Source organism: Lissotriton helveticus, chromosome 2_2, assembly GCF_964261635.1.
Source record: "Lissotriton helveticus chromosome 2_2, aLisHel1.1, whole genome shotgun sequence".
Taxonomy (NCBI): Eukaryota; Metazoa; Chordata; class Amphibia; order Caudata; family Salamandridae; genus Lissotriton; species Lissotriton helveticus.
The window spans coordinates 75,077,687-75,095,497 of record NC_136060.1 but is presented as its reverse complement, the minus strand read 5'-3'; the positions used below and the strand labels follow the sequence as shown (position 1 = coordinate 75,095,497).

Genomic DNA, 17,811 nt, shown 5'->3' with positions numbered 1-17,811 from the left:
TAAACATTAGTTTTTGATTTGACTATTGTTGGCTGACCTTGTTTAATTTTAATTTTTTTGTTTTGCTCAGAAAAGGCTTTAGTTAGTTGCTAAATTATATCTTTCTGAAATTTTAGTCTGTTTCATTTAAATTAGTTTAATGGAATGTTACTGTCAAAAGCAATACTTAATGTTTCTTTTGAGCCGTTCGACTAAAACAAATTGCAACCTTAAACACACTTTCAAACCCTTAAGTCTTTAACTTTAATTAAAACCTTAAAACTGAATTTCTGTGCCCTAACCATAACTTTTTTTTCCCTAAACAGATTTTATTGAAAGATTGCACACCAGGCGCAGCACTCCGTAACCCGGAGAAAACTGCGAGCATTTATACAATATCAGTCAAATGGCAATCTGGATATCTTTTAGAATAAACAACAATAGCAAATCCCATTCTCTGCCCCCCCCAACACCTTATCCCACCCCTAGCCCCAAAGTCCCCCCTCCCAGGTCCCTCCCCACCCTGCCGCACGATAGCATCTCACATTTCAAATACAATGCCAAATCAAATGTGTACAATCACTAACTATCAGCAAAACAAATTGGAGGTACCCCTGATATTTTGCAACAGGGAAGGGGGTTAGAACAGTAGAAAAATTAGGGAATCCCTGTCTTAGTAAGACAGCAAATAGCTGGTTTTGGTACTTGTGGAAGTGGTCTAGTTTGAGGGGGATAGTAAATTATGTCATTCCCTATAGGGGCAGATATACCTACTAGGTGGAGCACTATACTACAACTTACTGAACTTAGCAAACGCACTCAAAATATACCAAACAGAATTTTTTGTCGATTAAAAAATGATCATCAGAATTTATTTACCTCCCAAATTGGGTTACAGTCTAACATGTTATCACAATTTTAAGAAAAATTAAAAAACCACATAACATGGTTATAACATCTCATAAAAAAAGTCAAAGATTTAATAAAGAAACAGTCAAAAACAGTCATAATAAAGAAACAGTCAAAAACAGTCTGTTTTTGACTGTTTCTTTATTAAATCTTTGACTTTTTTTATGAGATGTTATAACCATGTTATGTGGTTTTTTAATTTTTCTTAAAATTGTGATAACATGTTAGACTGTAACCCAATTTGGGAGGTAAATAAATTCTGATGATCATTTTTTAATCGACAAAAAATTCTGTTTGGTATATTTTGAGTGCGTTTGCTAAGTTCAGTAAGTTGTAGTATAGTGCTCCACCTAGTAGGTATATCTGCCCCTATAGGGAATGACATAATTTACTATCCCCCTCAAACTAGACCACTTCCACAAGTACCAAAACCAGCTATTTGCTGTCTTACTAAGACAGGGATTCCCTAATTTTTCTACAATCACTAACTATGCCAGTCCTTTCACGTCATCCCCGGAAAATCCTCTCGTTCCACAGGGGGTTCCAGCCACAGGCCTCTGTAGTCTGCCCAACGCTTCCATATTTTATAGTGTTTCCTTGGGCATCCGCGGGCCTCCAATATCGGACACTCCAATCCCATACAGAAGTCTAACCCTCTCTTCCACACCAGTACTGACGGCGCCCTGGGATCCTTCCATGCCCTAGCCGCATCCCTTTTGGCAATGGTGAGGCCTAACAACAATAGATGCCGAAATATACATTTCCCCCCACCCCCTTCTAAAACGTGCAGTAGACCCAACCGCGGAGTATGCGAAAGCTCCCATCCCAGACCAACGAGCCACAGCTCCACACTGTATGAATCAATGTCCCAACCTCCCGACCACACCGAAGACAGTCTGGGGATGCAATCACGCCCGCCCGCCACAATTTTTCTCTCGTGAAGTAGATTCTATGCAAATATTTAAATTGAACTAGCCTCAAACGCATTGCAATTGCAGCTCCTCTGGGGGCCTCAAGTGCCTCTCGCCAATCTTCTTCTTCCATTGCCCCGACATCCCTCTCCAGGCGTCCCTCAGTTTGTACAGGGAGGTAGAGCAGTGTGTCACCAGGGTTTGATATATTCTGGATATCTTCTTGTCTCCTAGATCCCCCATGAAGACCTTGGCCTCAAGTGGGCTGAATTCTGGTATGGAGTCAAGGCCCGCTAAACTCTGTGTGATGGCGTGTCGGAACTGAAGATATTAAAAAAATTGGGACCAAGGCATCCCATATTCCCTACTTAAGTCTTGGAAGGCTTTAAGAGTCGTGCCAGTCATTCCGTCCCCCAATGTCGATATTCCTATATTATCATAGCCATGGAACCCGCTAAGAGCCGCCAGCGCCGGTAGCCGTCCATTATGCCACAGGGGGTCTCCTCAGTTAAGGTGCCCCACCAGCCCATACGACGTAGAGCCTGCCTCCAAGTCTGAAAGACGACCTGGGTGGCAGGCGGCAGCCTTTTCCGCAACGGTGCCGAGTACAGGATTGTGTGAAGGGTATCCGACCCCCATTAGATGCCTTTCCTAAGCATACGCGGGGTCCCTCCTGTCTCCGTACCACCACTCGTTAAGAACCAGTAGGTGGGATGCCTGATAGTACGATAATATGTCAGATGTTGCCAACCCTCCACAGTACGTCGACAAGAAACAGGTGCGCAACGCCACCCGAACCGCGCCGAGTCCACCTGCCTGAACCATTGGGGCAGAATCGGGTAGGGGTGGTTCTGCAGCTGGTAGAGGAGACGCGGGAGGGCCACCATCTTAAAGATGGCTGACCGGCCATATATTGTGAGGGGCATACGAGACCATGTCTTAATTTCGTCTCGAACCCGGTCCCATACCGGCGCTACATTACGCTCCCAAGAGACAGTAGGAGTCTTGGATATAAGCACTCCTAGGTACTTGAGACCTCCTACCGCCACCTGCAACAGGGACGCCCATGACCCAACCCGGGCGCGTTCTCCCAGGATCCATAGGGTCGATTTGTGCGAATTCACATAGAGCCCAGATACTTCACCAAATAGCTGCTTAATTTCTAGAATACGCGGTCCCGATCTATTAAGATCGGTAATAAAAAATAGAACGTCATCCGCGTAGAGCGCTATTCTATCCGATGGGCCGGTTTCCCACTCGAAACCCCGCAGTTGCGTATCTATGCGCACCCACGCGGCCAGCGGTTCCATCGCAAGGGCAAACCGATATGGCGATAGTGGGCACCCCTGCCTTGTACCTCGCCCAATGGAAAATTTGGTGGATAAAGCTCCTGCTACCCTCACCGACTCCGTCAGGTCCGTGTACAGCAATTTGAGGTATGACAGGAAATGGGGTCCAAGGTTTAGTCGCGACAGGAGTGCAAAGAGGTAAACCCAGCTGAGAGAATCAAAGGCCCTATCTGTATCTGCCAAAAGAAGCGCTGCTTGCTCCCCAGTGCCCCTGACCGCCACCACAGCAATATGGGCACGTCTAATATTGTGCCTCGTCGCCCTATGTGGCATGAACCCGGCCTGGTCTGGGTGGACCAGGTCTGCTATATGTGGGAGAAGACGGTTAGCCATCGCCTTGGCCTCCACATTCAGGAGGGATATCGGCTGGTAGGACGCATGCTGATCCGGAGGCCTACCTGGTTTGTGAAACACTGCCACCTCCGCATGTCTCCAATCCGCCGGCAGGCAACCACTCTCCCTAGCCCCCTCCAACGCCGCTTCATAATGAGCGCCCAGTTGGAGATGGTATTTCTTAAAGAATTCACTCGGGAACCCATTGGGTACTGGTGCCTTCCCAGTGTTGAGTTCCCCCAAGGCTGTGCCCAACTCTTCAGCGGTCAATGGATGATTCAGGCTCTCTCTCATCATCGGATACCGCGCGTGGCGGCAGGTCCGCAATTAATTTGTCTACCTCGGCTGCTGGAAGGTATTCCCTCTGGGCATACTGCTCGGCATAATAGGCTGCAAAGCTGTCAGCCAAGTCCTGCAGGTCCGTGATCAGGGACCCAACGGCATCTCTAATTCCCGGCAGGGTCTGTGCTTGGAATGTATTTTGACAGAGCCTATGAAGTATCAAACCTGATTTATCCCCCACTGATAGATTCTGTTGCGCATCGCCAGCCACAGCTGTCGCGCCTCATTCAGCAGGAGAGACGCATAGGACTGCTGTGCCAGCTGAAGTTGCCCCATTGATTGACAGTCCCCTTCTTCACTGCATCGTCTCTCCAGGGCCTCAATTTCCGTTGTCGCTCGCACCAGTCTACCCTGCGCTGCCTTCGGGCTGCCGCGCACCAAGCTATGTCCACTCCTCGCAGTGTGGGTTTCAGTGCTTTCCACACCGTCCCAGCGTCCGTCACCGAACCAACATTTTCATCTAAGAAGTGTGTTATGGCCTCCCCCATATGTTTGGTATAATCCTCCCCTTGGAGATGCCATGTGGAGAGGCGCCACCGGAATGGCTGCCGCCCCCTATCCAGCTGGATTTCTACCACTACTGGGGAATGGTCCGACAACCCGCGCGGCAAGATCACCGCAGATTCCACCAGACTGATCACTGCACGAGGAACGAATATGTAATCCAATCTCGAGAAGGATTTGTGGACTGCAGAACTAACCATAACTTTTTAACCCTTAAACCACATACTCCCAACCTTATAACACTTACCCTTACCCCATCTCCTAATCACATGCCATTAACCGTCAATATTCTGTCCTTTATCCCTAACATATTTACCCTAATCCATAAAATGCCAAAGCCCTAACCCATACCTCACACGCACAACCACGATACTCTTTAACACTAGTCATTAAACATATATTCTAAACTCTTAACAATATACCCGTAACCCATAACCCAAAATTCTCATACTCTATACTCCTAAACCATAACCCTATACCATTAACTTCTAACCCCATATCTTAACCCATATACACTTAACACCTAACCCATTAACGCAAACTCTTCACCTTAACCTTTAACGTATATCCACAACCCATATACCGTGACCTACTAACCCTTAAACCCCTTTACACTCTCCTTGGTTCATCATATTTTCAGAGCACTCTTTTGGGATGCTTTTGTCTTACAAAGTTTTTTTTTTTTATTAATCATTGGGAAGTGTTATTTTCAGAAGTGTTACTTTCGAAGTGAAGATTTTATATTATTATGCCTACTTTACCGTAAAAGTGTAGGAAAATAAATTCCGTATCCTGGTTAACTGGAATGACAGATTTACCATAGCGTTTTTCTGGAATGTTTTGCACTAAAAGCTGTGGACTCCTCCCCCAGCACCCACCATTACTGAAGTGCCTATGTGCTTTTTAAGGTAAAATGGCAAAAAGGATCTCCACACTCTATGTAACTAACAGTGCTTTAGTGCATGTGAAACATTGACCATTTAAAAGTAAAATGGCAGTATTTCATGCTTACCATACTGTATTTGGCTGTTTCATTAGAGGTGTGGACTGTTTTAAAAATGATTGTAGCGTGAATACATTGTACACTAGCTTGTATTTTATATCAGCATTTCATTATTTCAAACAAAAATATTTACTAACCGGTCTTTCAAAAAAGTCGTTTTTCTGCCACTATTTGTACGTGTAATATGTTCAGACATTTTTTTAATGTTTTTATTAACGCGTAACATAGCTGTACATACAAAGAGCATTTATATTTGATCCATAATCCCTTTTTTTGGGTTAACAGTGTCAACCTACAGTAATAAAGTAGAATCATGACTAAAAGTAAACACATTGGTACAGTTTATCCCATCTGTAGTCCTCTGTCTGCCATGCCTTCCAGACTTTCTCCCTTTTCTTGAGGCACCCTCTGCTTTTTATAAATAGTTTGTTCCACTTGCCATCACCAGTCTAAATCATTTTCCCATTCCTCCAGTGTCGGGGTGGAAGGCGCCCCCCATTTCTTTGCCACGTTCCGCTTTGCTTCTACCACAGCCAATACCAGCCATGGTTTTACATGTCGTGGCCAGTCTTCAATAGCCTCAGTAATTAGGAGGAACCGTTTTGATTCAAATGGGACTTCCATATCCACTACCTCTGACAGTCAGGAGACTCCTCAAGACCTGGCTGTTCGATCAGTAGCGCCACCTCTCTTGGGCCCTGTAGTACTTCCAACCATTTCTCATGATCTAAAGCACTGACCTCTTGTTCACATGCCTCCCGCACTGTGTTCGTAGGTTCTGGGGCGTTGTTGACTATTTTTTTATAGAATAAAGATATTGTCTTTTCACAAAACCGCTCTGTCCGTATCCTGTTTTCTATGGTGCGGCCTCTTTTTTTTTTTTTCACAACAAGTTTATTGACAAAGATGAGCACATGTAATAAGATGGACCCCCACAATCGGGAAGGCACCATCAGACATTTCGATACAATCAAGAAAATAGAATTGGGTATTCAGTCAATAATCATTGCAGCACAAGGTCATAAGAAACGATCATCTCTGTCTTTAACACTAAATTATCCACTCATCCCTAACTCCCGGATCCCTCCCCTGGATCCCACCCTAACCCTATGCATGTGTGCATGGACGGTGTCGATGAAAATTCTCAAAGTGGTAAGTGTGTGTGTGGGTGGGGGGGGAACGGGGCTGCCCGGCCACATGGAGTTAAAGATCTTCCTCTGGTTCCACTGGGGGGTCTAGCAACAGGTCCCTGTAGTCCGCCCATCTCTTCCATATCTTAAAGTGCTTACGGGGGCACCCTCGGGCCTCAAAGATCGGTCGTTCCAGACCCATGCAGAAGTCCATGCCAGCCTTCCACGCACACAGGGGGGGGGGTCTCACATCCTTCCATACCCGGGCTAGGTCTCTCTTGGCCACCACCAGCCCCAGGAGGAGCAGGTGTCTCTTGTACACATTGCCACCAATCCCCTCTAGAATATGTAGCAGCCCCAGACGGTGGGTACGAGGGAGGGTCCATCCCAATACTTCCGACAAGCAGTCCCATATACCTCTCCAGAAGCCAACCAATCTAGGACATGACCACAACGTGTGGATCAACGTACCCCTTTCCAGCCCGCATCTCAGACAGTCCGGGGACTCTATCAGTCCCGCCTTCCACAAACGCTCGCGGGTATAGTAGGCTCTGTGTAGGATTTTGAATTGGATTAAACGGAATCGGACGGCAATGGCCGCTCCCCTCGGGGATTCCAAGGCCTCACGCCAATCATCCTCATCCAGCTGACCCACGTCAACCTCCCAGGCCGCCTTCAGTGGAAGGAGAGAGGAGGAGCAATGGATGACCATAGTCTGGTAAATGCGTGAAACTTTTTTGTCACCCAGATCGCCCATGAATACCTTAGCTTCAATCGGGCTGAAGTCAGGAAGGGAGTCAATGCCGATGAGACTGGGCAGCAGCGCATGCCGGAATTGCAAATATCGAAAGAATTGAGATTGGGGCATGTCAAACTCGGCGCTAAGGGCTTGAAAGGATTTGAGGGCTGTGCCAGACATCACTTGGCCTAATTGTGAAATACCAATTGCGTCCCAGCCATCAAAACCTGATAGCTTAGACAGTTCCGGTAACAAGCCGTTACGCCACAAGGGCGTCTCCGCGGTCAGTCTGCCCCACCAGCCCATGCGTCGCAGGGCCTGCCGCCACACCGTAAAGACAAGTTGTGTAACCCTCGGTAGAGATCGACGCAACCGGGGTGAATAGAGGATGGTGTGGAGCGAGTTGTCGCCCATCAAGGCACGTTCCAGGGCGTAGGCTGGGTCTTCGCCATTGCTATACCACCAGTCGTTTAGGATGAGGAGGTGTGCGGCTTGATAGTAGGACTGCAGATCTGACGTGGCCAAGCCCCCACCGTAGGTGGACAAAAAGCACGTACGTAACGCAACCCTGGCGGCCCCTCCGGCCCACAGGAAGCGGCCCAGCAGAGAATTGACCTGTCGAAACCACTGAGGTGGGACGGGATATGGGTGGTTCTGCAGCTGATACAAGAGGCGTGGTAGCGCCACCATCTTAAAAATGGCAGAGCGGCCAAAGATGGACAGGGGCATCCGAGACCAAGTCTTAACGTCCGACTGTACTTTCTCCCAGACTGGTATGAGATTATGATCCCAGGCAGTGGCTGCCGAGGCCGATAGAAACACGCCGAGATATTTCAGCCCGGTCGTAGCCACCCGCAGCCCTGAGGCCCAGGGGTCCGCCAAGGCGCCCCCTCCTAGCACCCACAACGTGGATTTATGAAGGTTCAGATAGAGGCCCGAGGCCTCCCCAAATTGTTGCATCACCTCCAGGACACGCGGGCCCGAGCGCTGCAAGTCGGTAAGAAAAAAGAGGACGTCATCCGCATACAGGGCTATTTTGTCAGACAGAGTGGCAGTCCATTGAAAGCCCTGTATCAGCGCATCATGGCGCACTCTGGCAGCTAGGGGCTCCATGGCCAGTGCGAACAGGTAGGGGGAAAGAGGGCAACCCTGTCTGGTCCCGCGGCCGATATGGAACGTGTCGGACACAGCCCCGGCGACCCGCACCGAGGCCGTGATGTCGGTGTAGAGGAGCCGGACGTATGACAGAAAGACCGGGCCCAAGTTAAGGCCGCGCAGCAAGGCAAACAGGTACGACCAGCTGACAGAGTCAAAGGCCTTGTTAATGTCGGCCAGCAACAGCGCCGCCTGGTCCCCCAAAGTCTCGGCCGCGTCAATCGCCGCCTGAGCGCGACGGATGTTATGTCGCGTCGCCCTGTGTGGCATGAAACCTGCCTGATCAGGATGGACCAGGTCGGTGATAAGAGGAGCTAGGCGGTTCGCCAGGGCCTTGGCCAAAATCTTGGCCTCCACATTGATCAAAGAGATGGGCCTATATGAGTCATGACTGTCTGGGGGTCTGCCCGGCTTCAGGAAGACTACTATTTCGGCATGCCGCCAATCTGGGGGCAACACCCCTCTGGTACGTGCCGCTTCCAGCGCCCGGCGATAATAAGATCCAAGCTGAACATGGAATTTCTTGAAAAATTCGCTAGGATAGCCATTGGGGCCGGGGGCCTTGCCAGTGTTCAGTTGCCCTAAAGCATCTCCCAACTCCTCAGCCGTGAGGGGAGCATCCAGGGCCGTCTTAGTCTCATCAGATATCGGCACGGGCGGCAGTTCCTCAAGAAATCGGGCCAAGTCGCCATCCGACAACCGGTCACGCGGGGCATACTGGGCGGAGTAGTACACGGCAAAACTCGTAGCCAATTCATGTGGATCGGTTATAACCTCCCCACCATCATTCATGAGACCGGGCAGTAGGAGGGGTTGAAAGTGTTGTTGGCACAATCTATGCAGCATGGAGCAGGACTTGTCCCCCCATTGATATATCCTACTTCTGGTGGCCAGCCACGCCTGCTTGGCCTCATCCATCAGGAGGGACCCGTAGGTTTGCTGCGCTTGTAGCAGCAGGCGTAGCCCGATGGCATCACCACCCTCACGACTTTTTTGCTCCAGAGCCGTTACCCGTACAGCCGCCTCTGCAACCTGCTCTCGACGCTTCCGACGGGCCGCCGAGCACCATGCAATATCTGCTCCCCGTATAGTAGGCTTCATGGCCTCCCACACCATCTCCACATCAGCACCCTCCACTAGATTTTCCCGCCAGAAATGGTCAATCGTTTCACGTAAATGATTAGCATATGGCGGCTGAAGGAGATGCCACGAGGACATCCTCCATCGAAACGGCTGTTTTTTCCGGAGGAGTTCCAGTCCAATCGAGACGGGGGAGTGGTCGGACAGGCCTCTCGGTAAGATGTCCGCGCCCTTCACCCTGCTCAAATAGTCCCGAGGCACAAACACACAGTCGAGCCTCGAAAAGGAGCCGTGTACAGCCGAGACATAAGTATAGTCCCGGGCCGTGGGGTGCATATGTCGCCATACATCAACCCAGCCCAACCCCTCACTCATTGCACGCAGTCTGGAGGGCGAAGGGGAGGGGGGCGGGAGCTCAGATCCCCCTAGACGCCTCTGGCGATCCACGCTTACATTCAGCACATCATTCCAATCTCCCCCAATCACTGCTAAGGGTCCCGAGATGTCCTCCCATACAGCAAACAGTCTCTCGGCTAAGGCCCATTGGAGTGGGGGGGGGGCGTAAACACTGCCAAACACCACCGACTCCGCACCCACCTTGCCCTTAATAAACAGGTAACGACCCTGAGGATCTACCCACTGCTTCTCGTGGATAATGCGGCCTCTTTTAATATTGCTGCTTCAATCATGTGTTTTCGTAGTACATGCCCGAGTTTGGTATATCTAAGCCATTCCCCTTGTCCCATTGTGTACTCTCTTTGCACATCTACAAATGTAATGTACACCCCTCCTCTCCAGATGTCTCCTAGTGTCTCGATCCCAAGAAGTTCCCATTTAGTGAAGCCGTCCAGGCTACTCGCCTCCCTCAAAAAATCCCCTACCCAGAGTGGCGTCATCCATGAGAGTTTCTTCTCCCACACCATGTACTTCGAGGCCGCTTTCCACACCCTCGCTACTGTTCTTGTATGTGCAGGGAGATGTTTATCCATGTGCTTTCTGTAAAGTAAATCCTGCGGGCCTCGTGTTCCCATGTTCAATCTAGCCACCCTATATGCTGGTTCTGCTCTGTCATCGAACATCCAACCATTAACATTCACCAGCGGTGAGGCCCAATAATAACTGCGTATGTCGGGTACTGCCATTCCCCGATCAAACCCCCCCCCCCCTTTGAGCATCTTTAAAAGGATTGCCTCTCTCATAACAGCGGTTCTACCATTGCCCTTCGATTTCTAGTGCTTAACAGCAGCAGTTTTCTGATCTTTAAAGAGTTTCTGGTTGCTCAAATTAGTGTCATTTCTGATAATTAAATGTTTCCGTGCTGTTAATTGTTTGATTTTACTCGCTAGAAAGGGTCACTCATTAGTTGTTGAATGTCACTCCTAAGAACACTGAAAATAAGAAAATGTCACACATAGCAATCTCAAACCTTGGGAGCTATGAACTCCGTTATTTTGGCCTTGGGTTTGGGGTTTCAGTGTCAGTTCCCTGAAATTCTCTCTCTATTGAGTAGACCCTATATTCTACACTATGATAAGAAGGCAGAGTTAAATTATGCTAATTATGTGGCTTCGGCGGAGTGGGCGGAGCCTTGGTGCAGAGGGTGTAGCATATTGATAGCTGTGCTGCAGTGTCCCTGGAAATGTTTTTCAAATGTTGCCAACTCTGTAGTTGGGAGATCATAGTAGGAAGATGAGGTGTGAGATGAGTAAAGAGAGAGATGGAGGAGGGAAGAGTCTCTAGAAAGGGATTAGGGACATCATAGTAGTAAAATAAGGTTTGGTATGAGCCAAAGGAAGTCAATGTGAATGCTTTATCTAAATTAGGCTAACTTAGCATTTGTTGCGCATCTTTAATGTGACGTGCTACATCACATGATTAACTTGCTGTTTCCTTCTCCCCCAGAATAAAGTTTTTAGTCTCCACAGACCAAGTGAAAGACTGTTGAATGATCTGAATGAAAAGTCATTTTCTCAAGGTTGAATTTCACTGTCTCAGACTGAATAAAATACTATGTAACCATTGTGTCCCGTTGTTGTAGAATGTGTGAATGTAGAATCCCATGTAATGTAATTGTGAGAAATCCAGAAATATATTATATTGCAAATTTATATTTTTGCTTGCTTTCAATTGGGTAAAAGCATGAATCTATTTACTATTTCTGTAAATGCATGAACCTTTTGTCTGAAATACTATAAAAGAAAATGATTTGAGGTGAAGAGAAAACAGGCCTTTCCCACTCTTAGACAGCAAATCTCTGTCTGTTTTATTACAGAACTCTCCTGAGTTCTCGGTTTCCTCTAACGTTTGGACTTAGTATGCTGACTGAATGTCTATTTCACAAATTAAAATGTATGCCTTTGTACTTTGAATATTTGAGAAGTAGAATATTTAACTTTAAAAAAACGGGAAAAAAAACCCTTTCGAGCTTGCTTAGTGCAATACGTGGGGCTTCCCCGCTCCACAATAGTGTCAGAATTGCTGACCACCCTTCCGGGTGGTACCCATCCCAGGTGGACACACATCTAGTTCCGCTGTGACTGTCTTTCTCTACTCTCCACACAACCAGTCTATCTTCAGGCAGGTGCAGTAATGTCGAACCCAATGTGTCTGTATCCCCGGTGGCGAGTTAACAGAGCAGAATATGTCTCACCTCCTGCCATGTGCCACTGAGTGCTGTGTACCTGCTGAGAGCATCTGTCCACACGTTCTGTACTTCTGTCGTACAAGATCGCTTGATCATCATCCCGCCTGGAGCCCGAGGTGTTTCCTGCATGCGCCTGAGAGTATGGCCATATTTGTCTTCAGCTTTACATTGATTACCCATAAGGTGCGTCTTCTGTAGGCGAATTACGTCTGGGGCATGGCTTTTAATGAATTGCAGGACTGTTGATATTTTCAGCTTCCCATTCTGGCCGTTAACCCTCCAGGACCAGATCTTGATTCAGGACTGGGATTGTCTATGGGTCACTTTTTGCATGTGAGTTCACTGTAAGAGCCTCTACTTTCCATTGGGATGTTCTATCTACTCCTCTCATACTCTCGCTCTTGTAGTACAGTTCAAAACTAACATAACTATCTACAATTCCCCTTCCCATCCCCCACCCTGCCATCCTGCTTTTGAGGTTTAGGAAACCCCAACTTTCCAACCCGCAGAACGCATGTTGCCCCTGAACACACATTACAGTTCTAACTAATCGATTGGGTGGAGGGAGGGGGGTGGTCGATACAGCAGGACCAACAAACAGTTCTAGTTCGATCTTTCCCGTCCAAGCCCCACCCCGATTTTTAGTCCCTTGTATGGCGGTTATTAGAGTCTCAGCCCGATTTAATTCTTTCTGATACTGTCCACTGTCTTGATTCCGAGCGCCCTTCTAGTGCCTGTTCTAATACATGCCTGCCTTACCTCTCTGTCGGACCCCCCTTCCACTCATTCCACGTTGCCCCCATGGTGGCTGGGCTGCTTGGCCTCGGTGATGTTGCTTGCTGACCTTGCTTGATCTATGATGGTCCCCTCCCATTCGTTGACTCCATTCTTCGACTGTTGCTTTTGTCCCTTGTTTCTTACTGAACGTACGCCATCCATCCAACCACTCCCATGCCTCTTCCGGAGTTGCGAAGTACCATGACTTTCCTTCTGCAATTACTCTTAGTCTGGCTGGGAAGAGCATCGTGTAGTTTAAGTCTCTGGAGCGTAGTTCTTTTTTTAACCTGGTCGAAGCTCCTACTTTGTTTCTGAACCTGAACCTTGAAGTCAGGAAAAACCAGATAGCCGAGTTCCTGTATGGAAGGTCATCTTTTGCTCTGGCTTTTTCATATTGCGTCTCAGTCGCAATGGTTGAATATTCAAGCAATTATGGTCCGTGGTGGATTTCCTGGCGGGTAGGCGGCGCCGGTACTCTGTGGGCCCTTTCGATAGAGAAGAACTTGGATAAACGTGGGGGCTGCAGTTGGTTAATAAGTTTCTCTAGGAACAGGTCCACACTTTGCCCTTACGCTCCTTCCGGCACCCCCCCACATTTATATTATTTCTTTGTGCCCTTCCTTCTTGGTCTTCCTGCCTTGCTACATGTGCACTGCTTGGTGCATTAGGGAGAGTATCTGTTCTTGTAGCTGTTTTGTTTTGGATAGAAGTTGATTGATGTTTGATTCTGCCGGGCTACCTTTTCATTTAATTTAGATAAGTCTGCTCTGATTAGGGTGACCTCCACTGTGACAGAGTCAATTTTTGGTTCAAGGGAGCCTTTAACGTCTCTTATCGCTGCCATGATCACGATCAAAGATGGCCCCTTGGCTTCCCCTTCTTCCTGTAATGTTGAAGGTCTTGTGACGGCATGGTTGTCCGTTTTATTCGATTAGACTGGGCCTGCCCCTCTTGGTTTCCCCATCTTATGTTTAGTTGCTGTCCGACTGTTTAGGAGCTTGCTGGTTCGCCTCTATAGACTGCTTCGGTTGTGACGTAGATAGAATTTATGGCCGAGGTCGTTCGACCTGATCAGCGAACACACAGCCTTTTTCTAGCCTTTGGTTGGGTCCTTCCTCAGACGGGCTCTCGATGGGTCGGTTTTCAGTTACTGTCTTTCGGGGTTAGGTCCTCGTCTTAACATCTTCCAGTCCAGATCGCAGCTCTCGGCTCATTTCACTTGCCCCGTCGGCATCGTCTATGCCTCGAACACTGGGCCTGGGCCGTTGCTCTCTCCAGCTTCTATCGGGAATCTACTGCTTCTGTTTTATTTCTAATATTTTGGCTTGGGATTTTTATTGTTTTGCATTTTGACTTTATTACTTTTTTGGTACTGCATACGTGTTTTACACATCGACCTACGTTAAGCCGGTCTGCTCTATGACATAGCTACTTGGGGTTGAGCTCAGGTTGATTTAGTGACTTTACGTGTTTACCTTGACAAGGGTGGGGATTATTCCTTGCGGTCGGTAGTCACCCACCCCAAATAATCCAATTTTTTACAGCATTCTTTTGATATAGCTTTGCTTTAAGTATGTAGTGAGCACTAAGTGACCTTGATTCAGATGAACATGTGGTTGACTTGGACACCACTGAATGATGACCAGATCAAACTGGTACTTATTTTGCCTTTTGTTTCTGGTTTATTAGGTGGAAATTGTTTTAAGAATTTTGGACTTGGATCACTGAAACTGTCATTACTTTTAATAATGTGTTGAGACCTGCACTATCATCTGTTTCTGAATCTTGAATAGAGTGTACTTGTAGTGGCCGGGCCAGACGGCCATTTTTGCCTTTAAAAAGTGGGATATTTTGCTCAAAGCCCAGACTTTGAAAACTTGATAGTGTTAAAACTGCTTTACCATTAGATGCCATTTCTGGCAACGCTTTTAATCTCGTTTGCTGTAAATTGATTTTTAGTGCTTGTACAGAGACCACAAGCTTAATAAATTAGAGATATGTTGTCCATTCCCTCACATACAACTAGTATGAAAGGGCAAGGCATGCAATGCCCAAATGTTTTCTCGGGCAATGTAAACATTATGGAATGCCCAGAAACCTACAGCATTACAAATAACATATTGTGTTCATAGGCGTTATCTGCACCATTTTCATGCCATATTCATGCACTTAAAATATAGGAGGAATCAGCGCTATAGACCCATAGCCTCTAAGGGCCTTGTGTACAAATCGTTTTGGGAAATCAAAAATGACCCGATTCGCAGGTTTGCCCTGTTTGTGACAACAGTAAAGCATTTTGAAAAGTACAAAAGGCAAATTGGGATTCAGTAACTTGTTAACCGAATTTCAATTTGGTTTAGCGATTTGGTATGTGGAAGGGACATGTATAGGACGCCCGTTCCAAGTATCGAAACACAGTGTATTATTGTTTTGCAACGGAATTACAGTGGTAAAACATATTATCGTCCCACGAGTTGCAGTTAAAAAAAAAAGCTTTATTTTAAAACAATCACAGACATGGTGGTCTGCTGCATGGTGGGCTATTGTGAGAAGGATCTGAAAGATTTTATATCAGTTTTTTTTTCTTCATAAGTTAGTTGTCTTTGGCATTATTTGATTTCCACTAGACATTTTTTAACACCCTTCTACCGAGTGGGGTAATTTTGGACCAACTTTAGGATTTTTTTTCCTCTACAAATGCCTTCTCTTTTTGAGAAGTGTCCCTCAGAAAAAAGGTGAGTTGAATATGTTCATCATCGCTGCCATAACTCTATAATGTCATTTGAAGTCTATCGAGACTGTTGCCGTCGACACCTTCACTTTCCTGCATGTTCGCCCTTCAAGGTGAGTTCCACATGTGCACACGTAGAGGCAAGGGTACTTGGATTCTCGAAGACAACAGGGTCTCAAACGAAGATCGTCATTGACCTTGAAGCCTCATTGCTGAGCCCTCTCACAGACAGGATTTCAACTGTGACCTGTGTCACTGTCAAAACATTGCAATTTGACATTGACAAAACCTTCTCCCTTCTCCCCTGCCCCCTAGAAAGCCTTACCGCTCCTTGTTGAAACAACATTCACTGATGGGAAAACGAGGTCTAAGGGGATTGCCAGATGGTACGTTGGGTTCTCCCCATTTAAAAAAAAATATATTTTTATTGGTGCATGATTTCAATGTTACACAATGACCTAATAGACAGTTCAAAAAGAAATGAATAAATTATATGGTTACAGATTCTATAATTCATAAAATTGCTTGTCTCTAAAGCCAATGAACTTATAGCAAAAAATAAAGAATTAAGGGGATAAAAAGGCGTTAACTCAAATCTGTAACGTTTCTATAATATAGTCTCATGCACATTTTGATTCCCCCCCCTCCCTCCCCTGGGTCGACCATCTATCTAAATGTGATAATGTATTGGAGGATCTTGGATGTTCTGGGGTGTATCTAGCATGTTGTGTTCCACTGCGTTTATCTCCCGAGCTATTTAGTCAGTGGTTCCCGGATTTTTAACCCTTTTGAGCGGGATTGAGTCCCCCTTTTCCCATATAATGCTTTTTCAAAATTGTAGTTTGCGATTAGACGTGATAACTACTGACAGTACAGTGGCGGGGATGGATCTAACCAGGCTGATGTTAGGGTAAGGAGATATATTGCCATGCCTTGGGTCTCCTGATCTACCCTTAAACTGATCAGGGCGGATGAAAGATTAATATTCCTTCCTAGAGCCTCTCTAAAAAATGTCATCATATCAGATTTTAAGATAGTTAGTGTAGTACATGACACCAGCATATTCTCTAAATCCGCCTGGGGCAACGAGCATCGAGGGCATAAGGTCCCCTTCCCAGTTCCCCAATTAGCAATCTTTTTGGTGTAAAATAAAGTGAAAAACAGGTTTTATAATACTGCGCCTGAAGACGGCTGGTATTAAAAACTTCTGTACTAGTTGAGTGGAGTATTAAAATAAATCCTCTGAGACGTCTATTTCTTCTTTCCCTTTGCTAGTCCGATGTCCCATGTCATCCGTCATCAGGGAGTTAAGCGAGTTATATTATTATTATTATTATTATTATTATTTATTATTATTATTTGAAATTTATACAGTGCATAGCTGCCCCAGTGACAAGGCGACCCAGCGCTACCCAAACAAATTACACTGGACCACTCCAACCCAAGGGGGTAGTCTACGCAGGAAACAGCCAGGTCTTTATGGCCTTTCGAAATGCTAAATGATTCTGAAGTCCTCTAATTGAAATTGGATGGCAATTCCAGAGGTGCGCTGCCTGGACTTTAAAAGAACAGCCACTAGCTCTGGCTCTTTGGAAGCGTGGAATACAAACTGAGCCAGAGTTGGCAGAGCGCAGGGGACGATTAGACACATATTGGACCAGGAGATCCGCTAAGATCGGTGGTCCTTGATGTGTCAGAATTTTGTGGGCTACTCACAGAGTCTTAAAGAGAATTCTTTTAGCTATTGGCAGCCAGTGCAGTTTAGGTAGAAGGTTTGCAACTGAACAAGATTTAGGGAGTGCTAACAAAGCACACTCTGCTGCATTGTGAATTCTTTGGAGACGAGAGATCCAAGATTTGTTGGCACCTAGGTAAAGCGAATTCCCATAATCTAGCCTCGATAGAATTGTGGCTTGCAGAATAGTTTGGTGGACCTTAGGAGAAAAAAACCCAGTAACGGTTTCAACCCTCTCAGGAGACCGAAACATGATCCCGCTTTTGATTGTGCGTCAAACAAGAGCTCACTGTCTATCCAAAAGCCTAAGTATTTTACTGCCTTCTTTACCAAAGGTGCGGGTTTTAATTTCAGGCCACCACTTTTCAGACCATTCCGATTGATTGCCTATTCTGTCTTAATTCATCTGTAATGGAGTTATTTAAGAATCCTATTGGGCCTCCACCCTTCTTACTTAGAAAATCACATATTTGTAGATACTTAGTCTTGC

The 17,811-nt window shown here is 46.6% G+C and overlaps 1 protein-coding gene across 7 annotated transcripts in view; it reads left to right on the top strand.

Moving 5' to 3' along the window:
• PCM1 (pericentriolar material 1) overlaps positions 1-17,811 on the top strand; it is a 1,361,399-nt gene that overhangs the window by 68,685 nt on the left and 1,274,903 nt on the right. The gene's annotated exons all lie outside the window — the stretch shown is intronic.